This window comes from Nuphar pumila, chromosome 16 (genome assembly GCF_984573655.1).
Source record: "Nuphar pumila chromosome 16, dmNupPumi1.hap1.1, whole genome shotgun sequence".
Taxonomy (NCBI): Eukaryota; Viridiplantae; Streptophyta; class Magnoliopsida; order Nymphaeales; family Nymphaeaceae; genus Nuphar; species Nuphar pumila.
In genome coordinates, this window is record NC_143264.1 from 8,344,346 (window position 1) to 8,363,671 (window position 19,326).

Genomic DNA, 19,326 nt, shown 5'->3' on the forward strand with positions numbered 1-19,326 from the left:
AGACAAGCACAATGCAGAAAACATAGTAAAGCCTACAACATGAAAAAAAAAATTTATCGACCCCCTACCCTTTATCAGAAATCGAAAGCCCCCACTCTAAGCAAGAATCTGTAACCCAAACCCCTCTCCGTATTAAAAATCTAAAACCCCCAAATCATGGATTTGGGGTTTTCGGTTTAGGGTTTGACAGCAACGTATTAAAAATTTGAAACCCCCAAATCATGGATTTGGGGTTTTTGGTTTAGGATTTGACAACACTCTTCATCAGTATAACAATTTGAAGAATAAAGAAAAAAAAACCTTCTTCTGATTTGGGGTTCTTGGACTCCCCCACAGATATGTGCACACTCAATCACCCGAAAGAAAAGGTACAGAATCCTACCTTGACCGGCGTTTGTACTGCTATTGTTGCGAGAAGGAGGTCACCGACGGCAGTGGTCCTGCTGTTGCGCACGAAATGAGAGGGAGATGGGAGGCAGATGGAAGAGGGAGAGATAGTGAGAGTACACGAGGGAAGGGGGAACGGTAGCGGCGCTGCCAACGGCTAGTGGGTAGAAAGGAAACAAGAGGGGGAGCGAGGGTGTTGGCTGAGGCCATCAGTGAGCGAGAGAGCAGAGAGGGGTGGGGTTGCAGTGAGAAGAGAAGGGAGTTAAGTAGGAGGGTGTGCCCCCGAAAAGGAAGGAGGTGGTTACCTCCTTCACTCCTCTCGGCTGCGCATCTTCGTTCCCCAGCCACCCCTCACGACGTATTAGGGTTCAAAAATGAACCCTAACACTTGATTTATCGGGTAGGGGTCTTTTTCATTTTTTTTGTTACTTAACGCACGGTGACGTGCGGGGCGTGGATCGACTGGGTCTGTGACCCGTGATCTAGCCATAGTTTGGATTTGTGGCCCATCGATGGTTTGGGTCCGATATTTGGACCCATACGAATCCAACTGCAGATTTATTTATACTTAGTATTATTATTACTATATTATATATACATATATATATATATATATATATATATATATATATATATATATATATATATATATATATATATATATATATTACACCCCAATTGGGTATAGTTTCAGTTTGGCCACCACCGAGACCTGCGACCCAGATCTTTAATGAATCCACCCAGTTGGGCAAATTAGATCCGTCTGAGGATTCAAATTATTACAAGCTTTAAAATATGATATTCTTAATACATTTGGTTTATTCTTTGATACGATCTTGTGGGTCTTTCATAGGTTAATGTGGATCCATTTACGTTATCCAAAAATTAACATAACTTATTATGGGTCTAGGATCCATTGAATTTGACTTGAATCCAATATCAAATTTGACCATGACATTGAGGTTCCAATCCCAAAGATCTAATCCATTTGTCCGAAGTTTATTATTAAATTTTCAATATCAGAGATTTGATCCATTGACTGACATCTATATTAAATTAAGATGTTCAGGGTTCAATATTGAAGAATTGAACTAGACAATAAGGATCCGACATTGAAGATCCAAACAGGATATCCGGGATCCAAATACAAATAAACAATTAAAACAAAATATTATCCTTGTAACAACCGAAGGACGTAAATTTTAAGTTTATTTATCTGATAAAATTTATGGGTATTACATTGAAAGTACACATTTCTATTAAAAAAAACTCCCCGCTTATGTTCAATTATAACTTATCTTCAAATTCAAAAAACATGATTTTTGTGTTTTCCAAACATATCCTAAGACATAATAACTTGAACCAGCCACTAGTACTTCATTGAAGCATGTGCATCTGTGCTTGCATGTCTGTGTCAGTGTCACCAAACTCACCAACATTAAATCCAACTCATAAATTTTGAAATTCCATGATAATTTTTTCCATTGGATAATGCTACGGAAGGTATTTTCAAAAATTAGATTCATAAAAATGTCACCTTGTAAAAATTTACTACTGTTAGGAAAATAAAACTAATAACTGCAGCAACATGGCAGTGTGACATTTGTTTAGGGGAATAAAGTTTGGCGATTAACAAGTTCAAATGTTTTTCCTTAAAGTTCAAATCCTAATAGGCAATGAAATTTTAGTAGTTTTGTGGCAAAGTGCACTTCATTCATTAGTAGGAAATTACAATCTAATGACTAACGCATATGGCTTAAACATTTTCATAAAATTACTAAAATATTCTTCATGACAACCACTAATACATGTAACCTCAATCAAATTTGACTATAACAGACTAAAACTATCAAATATTTCCATTTATCACCAGATGCCAAGTAGAGTTTCCATAACCTAACATGGCATCTATGATATAAATTCAAATTAGGTTTATAAAAAACATTCAAGGAAACCTTTTTCTAACTAAAGCAAAAAAGTGGGCGAAAATATCTAAATAAACAGTCCGAGACAAATGTTCCGGATCCCAGATTATGGCCAGAGGACAGTTAAGATAGAAATTAATCAAACATATTTTCATGGTCTCAGAAGTAGTTCCTGGGGACATAACGATGTAGTCAATATGTACAAGAAAATAAATGAATCCAAATGAAAATTTCAGTTTCTTTTCTCAAGAAAAGATGAGAGGCTAGAACTTGGAAATATTTATAAAAATGGGCTATTAGCCTTCAAAGCCTCATTCTGAATTTTTATAAATTTAGACTGAGAAGATTATTTAATTTAACACACTTTTATTCTTGGTGGGCACAATAGGGCGATATCTGGTATAAGTATTCCCAACATGCCAAATCAATAACCAGAATGGAAAAACATTATTCGACGTAATCTCTCTCTCTCTCTCTCTCTCTCTCTCTCTCTCTCTCTCTCTCTCTCTCTCGTATATCTGTCAACAATTGAAAATTCAAGAACAAGGTTGTTAGAAAGGTCCAATAAGCAAAGCAGTGGTACTCTCAATCCTAGGTTCATATGTGAACATGAATCCACAGAAGTATTAGTAATAATCATGGAGGGATAATGGTTGAAATACACTTCTCTTGAGGATCTCTTTTAACTCTTTCAAACAAGAATATGTTGTACCCTCGTCTCGAGATACCATATGGAGACATGGTCATATGCACTGATAATGCAAACCTGTCAACATTAATAATTCATCTTCAAAGTGTGAATATTTAAGGACTTTCCAGTTGCTGCAGTCAAAGTCAAAATACTCTTTTAAGTATGTGGACAGTCTTACGATTTTCCTTATGCAGTTCACTATGATTATCCTCAACCAGTAATCCCCAAATTCCACTGTAACTGCCAAAGTAAATGGAAATGGACAACAGAAAGTGCAACCTTGTTACATGAACTGCATGAAATGGCTATTTGACCAGTGTCACTTGGCTTACCACATTACGCATGGATGCATTTGGGTAGGAGCAACAAGTGCACAAGTTACTAACAATCGGGCATTCATCGGAAATTCAACCTTTTAAGAGAAAAACATGATAGTGAAGTGGGAATAAGTGCACAAGTCAAATCCACATTTGGGGACTGACCAGAAGGTCAGGCCATATACGATTAAATACGTATCTAACCCTATAATTTGCATTTTTCATAGTTAAAATTATAGACACATGATCATATATGGAGAGAATAGAGGGAGAAGAATCGCAATCACAAGAAGCAATCACAGAGAGGGTGAACAAAAGAAAGCTCAACACATTTAATTCATTCACAGTTTTGTCCGAGCGCTATTACAGTTCAAGCATACGGGCTGCCCCTTCGGGGTATTGATTCACCTGAACCGGGCAGCTTACATTAGACTCAACAAAAGTAAAAACAGACTCTAAGTGCAACTTTACAATGTAAGTTGCAAGGAAACATGCTCTCTCCTTCAAATCATGCACCGTCCTCGGCGCCATCTGTTTCATGGTAATCCCTAACTTCAGCCGGATAGCGGTTGTTCATTTGGAATGCAAGCTCCCACGTTGGTTTCGTTGTTTCCTCTCACTGCACTAGATATTTCTTTGCTTCGCCCAAGTAGTTGACCTTGTAACGAAGGATCTTACTGAGGCACTTCTCGGCTCATTGTGCTGCTGTGAACTTCTGCATGATGGGAGCGTGTTGGGGCATGCTGCATTCCAGATCTTTATTGTCTGGATGAAACTGCTTGAGGTTGCACACGTGAAACACCGGGTGCACCTTGAAGTCTGGGGGCAACTCCAGCTTATACGTTAGCTTTCCCACCTTCTTTGTGATGGTGAAGAGTCCTTCATACTTTTTGAGTAGTCCACGGTGTCGTCCACGGAAGATGCTTGTGCACCCTGGATATAACTTCACCAACACTTGGTCCCCAACTTGGAACCCAACGGGCTGACGATGCTTATCCGTCCACTTCTTCATTCTCTTTGCCGCCTTGTATAAGAATGCCTTTGCCAACTCATTTTGCTCATGTTAGTCGTGAACAAACTGATAGGCGAAGGATGGCCTTTCCTTTTCTTATGTAGCAAGAGTGTGCGGGGTCAGTGGCTGCTGCACCGTGGCTATCTCAAACGGGTTGTGATCTGAAGACTCGTTCTTCTGCAGATTGTAACAAAATTGTGTCACGTCATTGAGCTTCACCCAATTTTTCTGATTGGCACTAACAAAGTGCCTAAGGTACTGCTCAAGTATCTCGTTGATGCGCTCTGTCTGCGAATAAAAGCTTGTTGAAAATAGCAAATCAGAGCCAAGTATCCAAAATATTTTATGTCGGAACTTGCCCGTGAAGCGAGCATCGCGATCACTCATAATGCTCTTTGGTATGTCTGAGTGCTTTATCACATGCTTTTTGAACAACTATGTAGTCTTCTCTGCAGGGTACTCCTTAGAAGCTGTGATGAAGGTGGCATACTTTGAGAAACAATCCACCATAACCAAAATAGAATTGAGGCCATCTACCTTTGGCAGACTAACAATGAAGTCCATGGAGATGCTATCCCAAGGATGTTCTGAAATTGGTAGAGGCTCAAGGAGACCGGTAGCCTTCTGGTTTGTCCCTTTATCTTGCTAGCAGATGAGGCATGTTCGCACATACCCCTCAATGTTGTCCCTTATTTGTGGCCAATAGTAGCAGCGCTCAAGGAGTGCTAATGTCCGCTTCTGACTAGGATGGTCAGCTCATAGTGTATCATGGCACTCCTTAAGTAGTTCTCGGTGGAGGCTTCCCCACCACGGCATGAAGATGTGTCCCCCTTTTGTCACGAGGCCATCCTGTAGCCAAAATCGTTGAGTCTTTTTTGCCTGCACCAGAGAAACAAGATGTTGTGTTGTCGAATCCTTTTGTGTCCCTTCGTGTATGCGGCTCAACAATGTGCCCTCCAAATGCACTTCAAAAGGCTCCGTGCACGCAACTGCCAGTTCAGCTCTGTGTCTTAGAGCATCCACAACAACATTGGTCTTTCCAACCTTATACTCTAAGGCAAAGGCAAAGTCAAACTCAGCCAAAAACATCTGCCACCGAGCTTGTTTAGGCATCAGCTTTTTTTGTGTCTGAAAATAGCTCGTGGCCACATTGTCTGTCTTGACGATGAACTCGTCACCTAGAAAGTAGTGTCGCTAGGTCCTGAGGTAATATACGATGACAGTCATCTCACGTTCATGCACCGTGTAATGTCACTCTGCATCCTTCAACTTCCGACTCTCATATGCAATCAGATGACCCTCCTGCATAATAACTCCGTTAATGGCAAAGTCTGAGGCGTCTATGTGGACCTCAAAGGATTTTGAGTGATCAGGCAGTCGCAACACCGTCTCTCTCACTAAGGATTTCTTTAAGCCATCGAAGGCATCTTGGCATGCTCTTGTCCAGAGCCATACCCGATTCTTCTTTAGCATAGCCTTCGATGAAACGCCGATAGTAGTTTGCCAAATCAAAAAATAACCGCAAATCTGACACTTTGCTTGGCGAAACCCATTCCTGGATAACCCTTATCTTTTGCCTATCCATGCGCAACACACCACGCCCCACAACGTGGCCAAGGAAGCTGATCTCCTCTTGCCTGAAGAGACACTTCTCTCGTTTGACACAGAGGTCATTCTCCTTCAGTACCTAAAACGTTGTTTGCAAGTGCCCGACATGTTCCTCCATGTTGTTGTTGTAGATCACGATATCATCCAGGTAAACTACCACAAACTTGTCTAAGTAAGGGTAGAAGATCTGGTTCATTAAAGTCATGAACGTGGCTGGAGCATTCATCAACCCGAATGGCATTACTCTGAATTAGTAAGCACCATAATGGGTGGTGCAAGTTGTCTTTGGCTCATCACCTTCAGCAATCCTTACCTGTCAGTAACCTGATCACAGATCTAACTTGAAAAAAGATACAGGCACTATCTAGCTGATCGAACAAGTCTGCTATCAATGGCAATGGGTACTTGTTCTTCACCATGACTTTCTTCAAAACACGTTAATCCATACATAACTGTTTGAAGCAGTCATGTTTCAGCTGAAAAAGGGTCGGAGTGCCAAATAAAGCTTTCAATGGACGAACAATGCATGTGTCCAACATCTCGTCTAACTGTCTGTGTAGCTTCTTCAACTCAGTTGGTCCCATGCAGTATGGAACCATTACGGGAGGCTTCGCTCCCAGGGTCAACTCAATCTTGTAGTCGACCTCATGTCTTGGTGGAAGACACTTTGGCAATTCCGGGGGCATCAACCCCCCTAAAACTTCTCCAACAGTGAGGCTAGGGTCGGCGGCACTGCTGCTTCTATCTTTCCTTCTTTTGCACGCACAACAACTAAGAATATTTGCTCCCCATGCTTGATACCCTTCTTCAGTTGCATCATCAATAACACTAAAGACTTACCTTTCTGCATAAGGCACCACATTGTATGGAATAGGTTTGACCCCATAATCATCAACGTGTTAAACTTTGGCAGCATCATAACATTCTGGCTCCGCAGAAACTCCATACCCAGAATCATCTTGAAATCGTCCAGAGGAACCAAAGAGAAGTTGGCTTTGCCGACCTAACTCCCTACTTGGATAGCCACATCTCTTTCTTCACCAAGGATGGGCTTGGCCTCAGAGTTTACCGTTTTGATAGTTCTCTGCTTTGGCCCGGGTTTCAAGCCCAACCGCTTTGCCTCTTTCAGCGAGACAAAGTTGTCTGTGGCCCCGGAGTCTACCATAGTTGAAGTAGACTTTTCATTCGTAATGACTTCGATATACATTAGTTCTTTACTAACCTGCATGTTCTCAATTGCGCAACTTCTAGCTGCGTTGATCGACCGCATGGCTCTCATCCACGGTTGCATAGCTTCAGTGTCGCTGCATTCAATATCACTATATTCCTTCTACATTGCGTTGGCTTGCTCATCATCCTTCACGAGGCGCTAGGGGCACTGCTTGGCAATATGCCTATCGCCACAGAACCAACATGTCACAACCGCACCCTTGTTGTTATTGTTATACTTTGGGTAATTCTGTTTCTTGTCGGATTGATGGTGTGTCAATGCCTCACCTTTGTCATCGCATCACTTATCCTTCTTGCCTCCGTGGTCAGGCTTCTTCCTAACTTTGGTTGATGGGGTGAAAGGCTTGCATTGAGTGTCAACTAAGCGCTCGGCCGCCATATATGCATCTTCCAAAATATGAGGGTTGCTCCTTTCCACTTTAGACTATACCTATGGCTGAAGTCCCATATTGAACCAGTTGAGCTTGTCGTCTTCTATCATGTTAAGTACCTTAAGTATGAGCATCTGGAACATTCTGACATAGTCTTGCAACAAATCAGTATGTTTAAGCTCACAAACCATCTGGTACGCCTGCCTCTGTGCATTCTTTAGCATGAAGTAGTTGTGCAACTCCATTTTGAAGTCATCAAAGGTGTGTATCATGCATTGACCCCTCTCCATGTCACTGCGCTTCCGCCTCTACCAAGCGATAGCATCACCATCTAGTAACATTGTTGCGGCCTTGATCCTGAGATCTTCAAGTGTCACATTTTGAATATCCAAGTAGTCTTCTACATTGAACAAAAAGTTTTCAATGGCCTTGCTGTCTTGAGAACCATTGAACTTTGTTGGTCTTGACACATCAATCCTTGATGGCCTCTCACCATTTCTCCCATTTAGGGTCACTAACCGCTGTAATGTATGGTTTTTCAACTGAAGCTCCCCTACTTTAGTCTGCAAGTCGGCCATTGTTGTCATCAATGAAGTGACTTGCCCCATCAGTAAGTTTACTTGTTCTTGCAGGCTCGTCACCACATTATTCAGTCCACCGAATGATTCAACTGCACGTGAAATCGCTTCCTCGTGTGAAGTCACATCTTTCACCAGCTTGTTGACAGTTGCAGCCATCTCCTCTTGGCCATGAGGTAAACTCATTTTCTCAGCTTCGGCAATTGCCTTGCCTTTGGTGTTGTGCAAGTTTTGATAAGTCACCACAATGTCTTACTTACAAATCGCAGCCTGTCGGCGTGTCTGTCGACACCGACTATGAAGTTCCTTCCCCAGCACAAGAACGGGCTCTGGTACTTGTCACTTGCCTATTTTCTTTAATAGGCCAACACAGCGTGACAGTCCTTCCTTACCGTTGCAAGCCTACTTGTCAGCTCGTTTGTCAATCGCGGAAGCTTATAATCAGAGTACAAGAGAGCAAGAGAGAATAGCGGAAGAAGAATTGCAATCACAACAAGGGTAAACAAAAGAAAGCTCAACGCATTTAATTCATTCACAATTTTGCCTGAGGGCTATTACAGTTCAAGCATATGGGCTGCCCCTTCGAGGTATTGATTCACCTGAACCGGGCAACTTACATCAGACTCAACAAAAGCAAAACAGACTCTAAGCGCAACTTTACAATGTAAGTCGCAAGGGAACAATTTTGGTTATGTATATTAAAATATTTTATGAAAGCATGTGTAATTTTGTACTTGTGTAATGAAAACATCTTATTAGTAAAAAAATTAATCATATTTTTATGTATATTTTGCATATTTTTTTTATATTTTAATTAGGGTATCGACTAGTCCCGCATAGTCCTCGATTAGTACTTTTAGGGGTCTATCGACTAGGCACAGCCTAGTGCTTTTGACTACAAAGATTACACATGTCTAGGGTCACAAAGACATTGGAAAATAACATGTTTAAATAATAAAGTATAATAAAATAGATAAATAAATAAAAAGAAAAATCATATTTAAGATATAGAAAAAAAAACAAAAGTAACTGATAATAGCATGATATTACTGTGATAATATCACGATATATATAAAACTCTGATATTTTTAAAATATTGAGAGATTTTTCCTTTAATATCATTTTATATATTTACAACTATATTATCACCTGTATCTGTGATTATGTATGACAAATTATTCCTATCTATGGAACTTAGTCTCTTACCAAGATGATTTCCAACCCATGTTGATTTGAAGGAATCTAAAGTGATTACTGATTGATATCGTTATATATCAGTCATATATCAGTCATCAAAACATTCCAGAGGTGGCATTCTTTTAAACTAAGGACACTGATCAAAAGAAGATCCACAACTTTCAAATTAGACCTAACCCTTGAATGAACATCTACAAACCAACGTCTGCAAAGCATGTCTCTACTTCCTCCTCTAAGAAAAAGTCCACCAAACATGCACATGTAATACACACAAATTAGGGACCAGGTGAGAAGATGCTTAAAATTGTTGACCAGTGTTCTCTTTGTGATCCAAGAAGCTTGTTGCATCCCCATATTTTGGTCAAGCAAATCCATTACATCTCTCTTGAATGTCATTGCACAAGAACCTTGGTTACCATCAAAATCAATTGCTAAAAGAAATCCAGTGCACTTCAAACAACAACATTTTCATCAAATTAAGACCATATATGTGTGTACAAAATCAAATCACCTCATTCATTACCATCTTATGCCCTCAAGAATACAACACACAAAAGATATTCCATTACATCAACAAACACATTCCTCGCAGTAGAACACGTAACCTTTCCTCGTTTTAAACCATCTAATTCTTTTCCACTAAGAATCCTTCAGAAATTTCAATTGTTTTCAATCCCCAGGATGAAATACTCAGTTCTACGGGCTACAAATTACAAAAGCAAAAAAGTTGATTGCAGGTCATATTTTGATGCAATGGATTATACAAGACCAACATTCAAATAGGATCTATTTTCAAATAACACCTCCACCGGATATTAACAAGAAAAGACCATAGTTAAAGTTGTTGGCATTTCCTGCATAAACATACACAGAAAGTGTACCTAAAGACGCCAAAGAGTGCGGGTGCGGGTGCTCGTGCTCGGCATTCTCCTAAGTCGGTCGACGTCCACGATGAGCCCAGGCCTTAGGTCGACAGTGAGAAGGACCTTAAACCCAATGAACCAAATGTAGGCTAGGCTAAGGTTGTTATTGTATGACAATGGTTACTCATCATCCATTGCAGCCAGCCACCCCTTTATATAGTGGAGGAGGGAGAGGAGATACAGTGAATGTGGTCAATCTACATTCACGTAACCTCCTCCCTTATGGCATTAACTGCCTTCCACTATCATGCCCACTAACCCACTAAGCTTTTAATGTCAAACCGGGACACTCAATGGGTTGGACCCGATCCATATGTCCAACATTCTTCCACTTGACCCATTGACATTAAAAGTGCACTAAATTGAGGTTTAAACTGTTATCTCAATTTAATTATTTATGTAGGTTCACATGTTACCCTTTATCACATGAATGAATCATATGAGTCATGAAGATAAACACTCCTTTATGAAATGTCATATTTCTATGTTCTACACTACAATTCGCCTTTAGTGTTTTAGCATGTTGAAAATACCTTTATGAATAGGTTGGTCTCTTATTTATTCTATTGATCCTTTAAATATTATTATTTTGTTATTCTCTCTAACCCATATGAGAGATCCTTTATGCAAAATCAACAATTTACAAAGTCATAGAGAATCAAATTCATATACACAAATGTGATCACATAATGTATTGTCATATATCAGAAGGAATAAAAAAGACTCATCCCCTTTGAATGTTGGGAATACAATCCCGGTGCTAACCCTTTAGTAAGGGGATAGACAGTCATTTTCTTCGTCTCAATTGTATCAATACATACCAGATGATTCTCATCCCTTTCTTTAACAACAAAGTATTTTAACTCCATGTGTCGACACGAGGTTGAGCTCTTGTTGTTATTTGAAAAAGACATGGTTGCTTCATTATCACAAAAGATCTTTAGTGGTCTCTCAATAGAGTCCATAATACCAAAACCTAAAATAAAATTTCTAATCCAAATGGCCTGAGATAAAATCTCGTATAAAATCAATAATTTATGTCCCAATGGATTTCAGAAATTTCTTCACTGTCCTGCAGTGAGAGATGACAGCTCGAATATTCTGAGTCACTCGCGATTGCAAAAGCAACCTGCTAAGATATTTGAACACTCTCACTTCTCATGAACATCATTTTGAAGGGCTCTCACTTCTCATAGATAGCCTTCAGAACGGTTGTTCTATTATCTGTATGAGTGAAAGATAAATTGCTCTATACAAGAATTATATTGAAAATGTAAATATGAGACCCCTTATTATTCACCTTTTCTGAGATAAGCACAGTTGAGCCATTATTGTTCCACTTTGGTGGAAACAACAATATTCATAGTTGCTTTGTCTCTTCAATTCATAAGGAATTGACTTCAGTTGGTGAAACTAGCAGATCATGTAACCAGAGGCAATTCAGCACTGTACCTTTGGGTACAAACATGTTTCATGGGCTGAAAAACATATCTACTATAACACCTTGTGTGAATTTAGAACACAATGACCTACCTTTAGGTAGAATCAATGTTTCATAAACTCACACACAAACATAATAACGAATCTTAATACGGTCTAAAGAATCCTTAATCAGCATGACTCAGATCACTTTGGTGATTACATTAATCGGTTAAACAAGATATTTTACCGAAAACATATTGTATTATGGAGCATGCCCATGCACACATATAAATGCATGTATATTCATGATAAAAATATAAGTTCATGCTTCAACTAATATGCATAAACTAATTATCATAAATTTAGTTATAATTCATGCTTAAAACCATCATGCATAACTTAACCAACATGAAACACATAAATTAATATGCATAAGTCATGCTTCTCATATAATAAACACTTTATAAAGCATGAAAAATAACAAAAGCAAGCTCATATGGATAAAATTCGGAGTCTTCAAGCAAGAACTAGTCTTATATGACCCTAAACCGGTCTAAAAATACCCTAAACTGGTCTGAAATGGCCCCGAACTGGTCATCCAAGGGTCCGAACCAGTTTTGAATCTTATGAACTGGTGCCAAGTATAAACAAAAGTTTATAAAACCCTATAACCGTATGTCAAAATCCCTGTATCTTCATATATTTACGAAAATAGGGTCTTAGCATCTGAAAACCGGTGAAAAACTGAAAGGAACCGTTCAAAAATGGCTCCAAACCGATCCCGGAAAGGGCCGAATCAGTCACAGATCCGGTTCAATTTCAAATAGTGCCAGAATCCTGATTTGATTCATATTAGATCTGGGTCTGACCCGGTATAAGCAGGATCCAGGTCTGACCTCGTATAATTTGGATTCGGGTCTAACCCAGTCTTTACTAGATCTAGGTCTGACTCGGTATAAATCGGATCTGGGTCTGACCCAACACAAACCGAATCCGAGTTTGACTCGGTATAAACTGAATCTGGGTCTAACTCAATACATACTGGATTTGGTTTTCACCCAGTACAAACTGGATCCGGGTCTGACCTGACACAAACTGAATCTGGGTCTGACCCAGTATAAACTGGATCTAGGTCTAACCTGGTATATACTGGATCCGGTTCTGACCCGATAGTAAATGGATCCGGGTATGACCCAAAACCCAGCCCAGACTCAGTCTTTTCGGATCAGACCCAGAACCATAATGGGTTCGGGTCTGATCCAAATGAGAACCGGCACACCCGATCCACCCAAAATGGGTTTGGATCGGGCCTATCACCGGGTCGATAAACCCGGTCCAATCCGGGATACCTAGATAAGAAAAAATGAAATGACGTGCATTCGGTTTCTCAGAAACTGAACGACATGGCTTTCACGTAGCGGTGACCCACGTCACCTGCAGAAGGTACACATCACCCTACAGCAATGTGCTGATGCAAGCACCGACGCTCCGACCGGTTGGCAGCCGGTGATGGTGACCTCATATCCCCCTCTCAAAATTCGATGATAGCATACTAGTGACATCAGCCCATCCGACGATGGCAGCTAGTGCTCAGAGGAACCCTAATGCCCCCAGTGACCTACGGCACCTGTCGGCCACCCATGTCGCCTAAGCTTCCCTCTCCCTCAGCCTTTCGTCGGTGATGGCATATTCCACTGGTAGTCCAATGGCTGAAGGAGCAGAGAAAAGGGGCAAGACTGTGCCAGATGCCATAAGCTGCGACTCACGTCCCCGAAGGGTAACTGCCACTGCCAGCAGTCACCGACACCGGCGACTCACCGAAAAAAAAATGGTTGGCCTCGAAGACCCCCACCCACCCTCAATCTCTCTCTGACGATGACTTCACCCACCTCACCCGATGGTAGAGGGGAACATAAAAGGGGCTCGTCGCCCTAGATGATGCATGTTGCCGGATGGACCACAACATAAGTGAAACAACCACCGAAGATTGCCTCTTCCTAGTGACGAACCCACAGTGTCCAGCAGTCGTCTACGATGAAAAAGCCCCACAACTTGACGACAGATGAAACATAGAACGGGAAAAAAGGGGGATTTTAAAAACCCTTATTGTCGCACGTCACCGACAATCGGTGAATCACCCCCCCCCCCCCTCCCTCGACGATGATTCGCGGTGACCCCGACGATGATCCATGGCTACCCCGACACAGGCAGAATCCCCTATAGCCTAACGGTCATAGGTAAAACTGATCCTCTATTTTTTTTTTATCTTCTGTTTGATGCCGGTGATGGTCGACCGGTAATCGACGAGCCATGTCGCCCTATGACGATGGGCTGCCACCTTCAACCAGTGACCTGTTGTCGGCTAATTGCATCCAGTGGCACCAGCAAAAACGTCGGTGACCACTGGCTTCCATGTGCCATCTGGGCGACAAACAATCGACAAAATTTAAACAGGTCAGTCGAGAAACGTTGTCGCCTCATGGCGACAGTCGCTGGAGTTTAGGCGACCGTTTGCTTAATACAGATGAGCCATGTCGCCCCACATCAACAGGTTTTATTTGTTACAGTCGCCCCACAACGACAGGCATTATCAACCTACGACTTACCTTGCCCCACGACGATAGTTGCAACAAACACCATCAGGCCCGCACACACCCATGCACAACGGAATATATGGGAGTGGGCCCATAACCCAATGTCGGTGTTTCTTGCAAAATTCAACACTGAAGAGTACCTAAAGATGCCAGAGAGTGCATGTGTGGGTGCTCGGCATTCTCCTCATCCGATTGACGCCCATGATGAGCCCAGGCCTTAGGTCGATGGTGAGTAAGACCCTGGCCCAATGAACCAAATATGGGCTAGGCTAAAGTTGTTAATTGTGAACACCACAAATTTTTTAAAGATTTACAAAATGACCTTTTTTTGCCCCTGACTCTATTTTCTGAGAAGATCAAAGTGATTTAAAAGCTAAATTTCAGTCTTTCTTCAGATTTCTGGATTAAATTCCACATTGATATATTCAAATTCAGCTCCGGGTCTGAACTTAGTATTTTAAATCCAAATCTGAGCCCCGTTGTCCGATTTCCAAAATAAAAGCACAAAAATACCAAAAAAATGATTTTAAAAGGCTCGGGCGGCTCATCCGGCACTCTGTTGGATCCTCGACCATATATTTCTCAATTCAAGGTTGTAAACCTCGAATATTTCTCAAAAATTTGGACATAAACCCATTTCTGAAGAAATTTTCTCAAAATAGTTTTCTAAAATTCTCAGAAAAACTCCTTTTGTAAATATTTTACAAAAACATCAAAAAAATTAGTTTTAATCTTTGATTTCTTGTAAAGCTTTAGGATTTTATTCTAAAAATACAAAAAAATAGAAAAATAACATAAAAATTTGAAAAAATTACAAGAAAAGCAAATGATTCTCAAGGTTTTAAGAAGCTTCTTGCTGAAAACCTCAATTCTGAACTATTTTACAAAAATTTCTTTTAAGGGGAGCCTCTTTTAGGAAATATCACAAAAATTCCAACAACCCGCTCCCACGCTTCCTTCTTCTCCTCTTTCCACCCTCCATCTGCAAACCGCATGCTCTCTTCTCCACCATCAATCCTCAACGGATTGCCTTTCTCGAGTATTCCATTTTACCTTTAAGAAGAGGTCTCTAAGCCTCTTCTGGGGACCCTTATTTTTTGGCTGGAGATTGATCTTTCTACAAGGGCGCCCATCCATCCATTATCTTTCATTAAGATCGGTTTCCTGCCACTCCGCTGCCATCTTTCTTCTACCTCCCTATTAGCATCCATTGCAGACCCGACGAGTAATTATCAATCCATCCGTTGGCCGATTTCATCCATTATCAACCACTTTTTCCAACCCTCTTCCAGATCGGGAAATCCTTGCAAGCCAGCATAATCAGAGAACTCCCCCCTTTTTTTTTATCACAACAAAGGAGCATCGCTTTCTTTTCTTCAAGACCTCTGCAAATTGGGTAAGTCTTCTCCTCCCTTTTCTGATTTTTTTTTTCTTTTCTCTCTCTTGTTTACCTGTTGCGGGATTGTCATTGATGCATTATTGATGGTGTTGATCTGCTTATCGTTATATCAACCCACCAAATGCTACAGCTATAGGAATCAAGTGATTCTGATATGTCTTTCTTTCTTTTTCTTTTTCTTTTTCTTTTTCTTTTTCTTTTTCTTTTTCTTTTTCTTTTTTTTCTTTCTACGATTCTGGTTTATGGATGATCTTATTTGATTTGAACTCTTCTAATTTCCTGTCTATTCTAGTTTGAGTCCATGCTTTAATCTCTAATTCATGCATGTTTTTTAGATACCATTTCTGTTTCAGTTTCCATCCCTTGTCGACATCTTTGGAGTTTCATTTTTTTTTTCCTTTCTCATCTCATATATCATTTCAGCTTCATATTTTCATTATGATTTTGCTCTGCATTCTTCTTTTCTTTTATTTTCACATTTGAATCCTTGTTTTGGTTTATTTTTCTTTCTTTCGTTTGTCCTTCTAACCATGTGTTGTGACTTACTTGAATTTTCTGAGGCTCCACTTGTATACCAGTCCCTGTTCATGAACAGGCCTATTCCTGTAGCTAGAGTCGAGACATATATCCCATCACCCCCAAGATTTACCCATCTGTTCCATGTCCCCTCATGGCACATTTAAAAACACTGCTCTCCTCTTTCTCCATTACATACCCTGTATTGTTTGTCTGCAAACGGGTGATGGTGATGCTGATCATTGGGTGAGATCCGAGAGTCTCTGGCCTATCTACCCATCTGGTAAGTCTTATGGCGTCTTCTGCTTAGGTCCGAATAAGACTCGCACCTCTCAGAAAGAATCTGATGGCTCTGTTCTTAAGCTATCGTGAAGCTCATCCCACGATTTACAGAATCGATTTATTGTTAATTTTAGTTGTGCTTTGTTCCAGCGTGGGTTTGAACCTCGGTTGGCTGTTCGAGTTTTAGGTAAACTCATCGAGGTGTGGATGTTTGAGGTTTGCTGAAACTTCTATTCCAGTTGAATGTTACTGGCCAGACCTATCGCAGAGAATAATATTTCTTTTTCTCTTTTGGATATCGGGTGATTCTACCCCTTTTGTTTTTTTGTTTTTTTGTTTTTTTATTTATTATGCTTGTATCACTACTTGCTATCTCCTCTGGGCATGCATACGCCTTCAAAATACCTATGGCAGGGCTATATCTCTGCAGCACACCAATGCCATATCAAAGGCTACAGGGCTATATCTCTGCAGCACACCAATGCCAAATCCCTTTCATTTTAATGTCATCCCAGCCACGTTCCACAATGGATTTCCTGTTCCCATTATGGCCAAATCCCTGCATCTTGGTCACACCTTCGAATATATCATGCATCTCATTTCATTTTTCAACATCATATTTTTTTTTTGTGCTTCTGTTGTTTTCACATTATACTTGATTCTCCTATCCCTTCCATGTTTCATTCTCTCTGTCTTTGTTCCTTTTCTTTTTGTTCATATGTTTGGGTCTTAAAGCATGTTCTGTGTTTCATTCTTTAGATCATCCTTTTCTCTTATATAAATATATTATTTTGAATGGAAGGCCATGGACATCTATTCCCCAGCATTTGAAACAATGAGGGTCAATCAGTTGCTAGTCATAAGTGACTCCCACAAAAAAAAATCATATAAAGCTAGGAGATACTCATTTGATCATTGATCTCAATTGCTACCTTAAGAACAAGGTGATTTTAGTCTCCTGTACTGACAGGGTTCATTAATATTACTAATATGGTGCATGACACAATTGTTGATGGTTCCATACTTATCAATTTGCAATTCCTATATGGATTATCCCAAGGAAAGGCGTGGAGTTGAAATTCATCATGGCCAGCAACCCTTGTTGCTGCTGAAACTGGACCATAGTGACAGCAGGATATGAGGATTGAACCTTGCACAATGTTTTTTTTTATCTGAGGCCACTTCTCCCTGGCTGGGTCGACCTGAGTAGCCTGACCCAAGGGTGCTTTCAACCTTGATTTAAGACTTAGAACCCCAGCAAAAGCATTTCAGTCTATCGAAGAACTGAGAACATCAAATCAGTCTCAAACCACAGAAGTTGAAGAGTCATTGATGCAGAATCTGCTGCAAGCGCCTCTCCAGTTTATGAATATCATCCAGCCAACAGATGAAAGCTCGGTAGGGCCTTGATTTCTAGAAATTGGTGAAAACTCATACAATATCGCATGCTATTGACTGTACCCATGTTAAACACATGGTCCATCGATAGGTTGTCACATTGGCATGGCCTGAAGTTTGATCCTGTCTGTAAAAAAATAAAAAAAATCATTCTATTAGTGGTTGCCTTCTCTTACATACCAACCTTTACCTTACTTTGAGCTCTTCATGGTGGCTCACAATGGCTGTACCTCACAAACATTCATCCCTTGCCATCACAGCAACATAACCATCCCTTAACATCCTCCATTTACTGTACCTCTTGTCTTCATAGTAACAGTTCTCCAGCACTGTCACAGCCATTCACATTCACTTACCAATCACTCAAAACCACTGTTCACTGCATATTTCCTGCACTTACTGCATGTTCATTCCTCACTGCATTCACTTTGTTCTCTTTCTTTCCATTACATGTTACAACCTCATTCATTTCCTGATATGTCATACCCATTTCATATACTTTTTTTTTTACAGCATTCACTGCACAATCCTTGTTTGATTTTGCATTTCCATCTATTGCTTTATTGCAACTCATAATGAGCACCCACTGCAGCAAAATCAGCCCACTTGCTGGCTGTGCATTACAGCTCCAGCAAACCTTTTTGTTGTCTTCACCGTTACAAACCATCGTCATCTCCCATAACCGGGAGCCGATTCACAGATGAACCAGCCCTCATTGCCCAACTATTCCCCATCATAAAGCATAATATCTTAGATGAGCTCATCCGGTTTCACATTTCGTTCATGATATTATACATCACTTTCTTACATGATAAATTCATGCACATTATAGTTTGTCATTTCTCTAAATAAGTTTAAGGATATTATATATGTGCTTACATTTGTAATATAACATTTTTTTTCATACTTATATCTTACTAAATCGGTTTTGCAGGAAACATGTGAAAGATATCAGTACTTGAGATTATAAATTTGGTTGTACATGTTGTAATAGCTAGATTGGAATGAAAGTTTATATTTCCTGCTTTAGGTAGAATGGATGAGCATTATAGACATCATAAATTGTTTGTTCTCATGCATTTCTTCCTTTATTTTCTCAAATTCTCACAATGGTGAAACACGGATGGCACGTGCACCTTTTTATAAGAGATAAGTTAATTCTAAGTTGATGATTTACACCAACGGCCATAGTCGGGGTGTAAACAAGACTTAGTATTTTTATCTTTTATGAAATAACACTGGATCCGCACTAGATCCATTTTTCAAAATTCATCATATTTTCTTAAGTATTTTCTTCTTTTATCAGAATTTAACCTAAAATTAACTTAAAATATATACCAATGGCCATAGTCAGGGTATATTGAAGGTTAATTTTATTTTAAATTCTATAAAAGCACCAAAAAGATATTTTATCCTTCATTTGAATTTAGATATGACTATTATATAATACATTCAAAGACCATAGTCAGGAGTGTA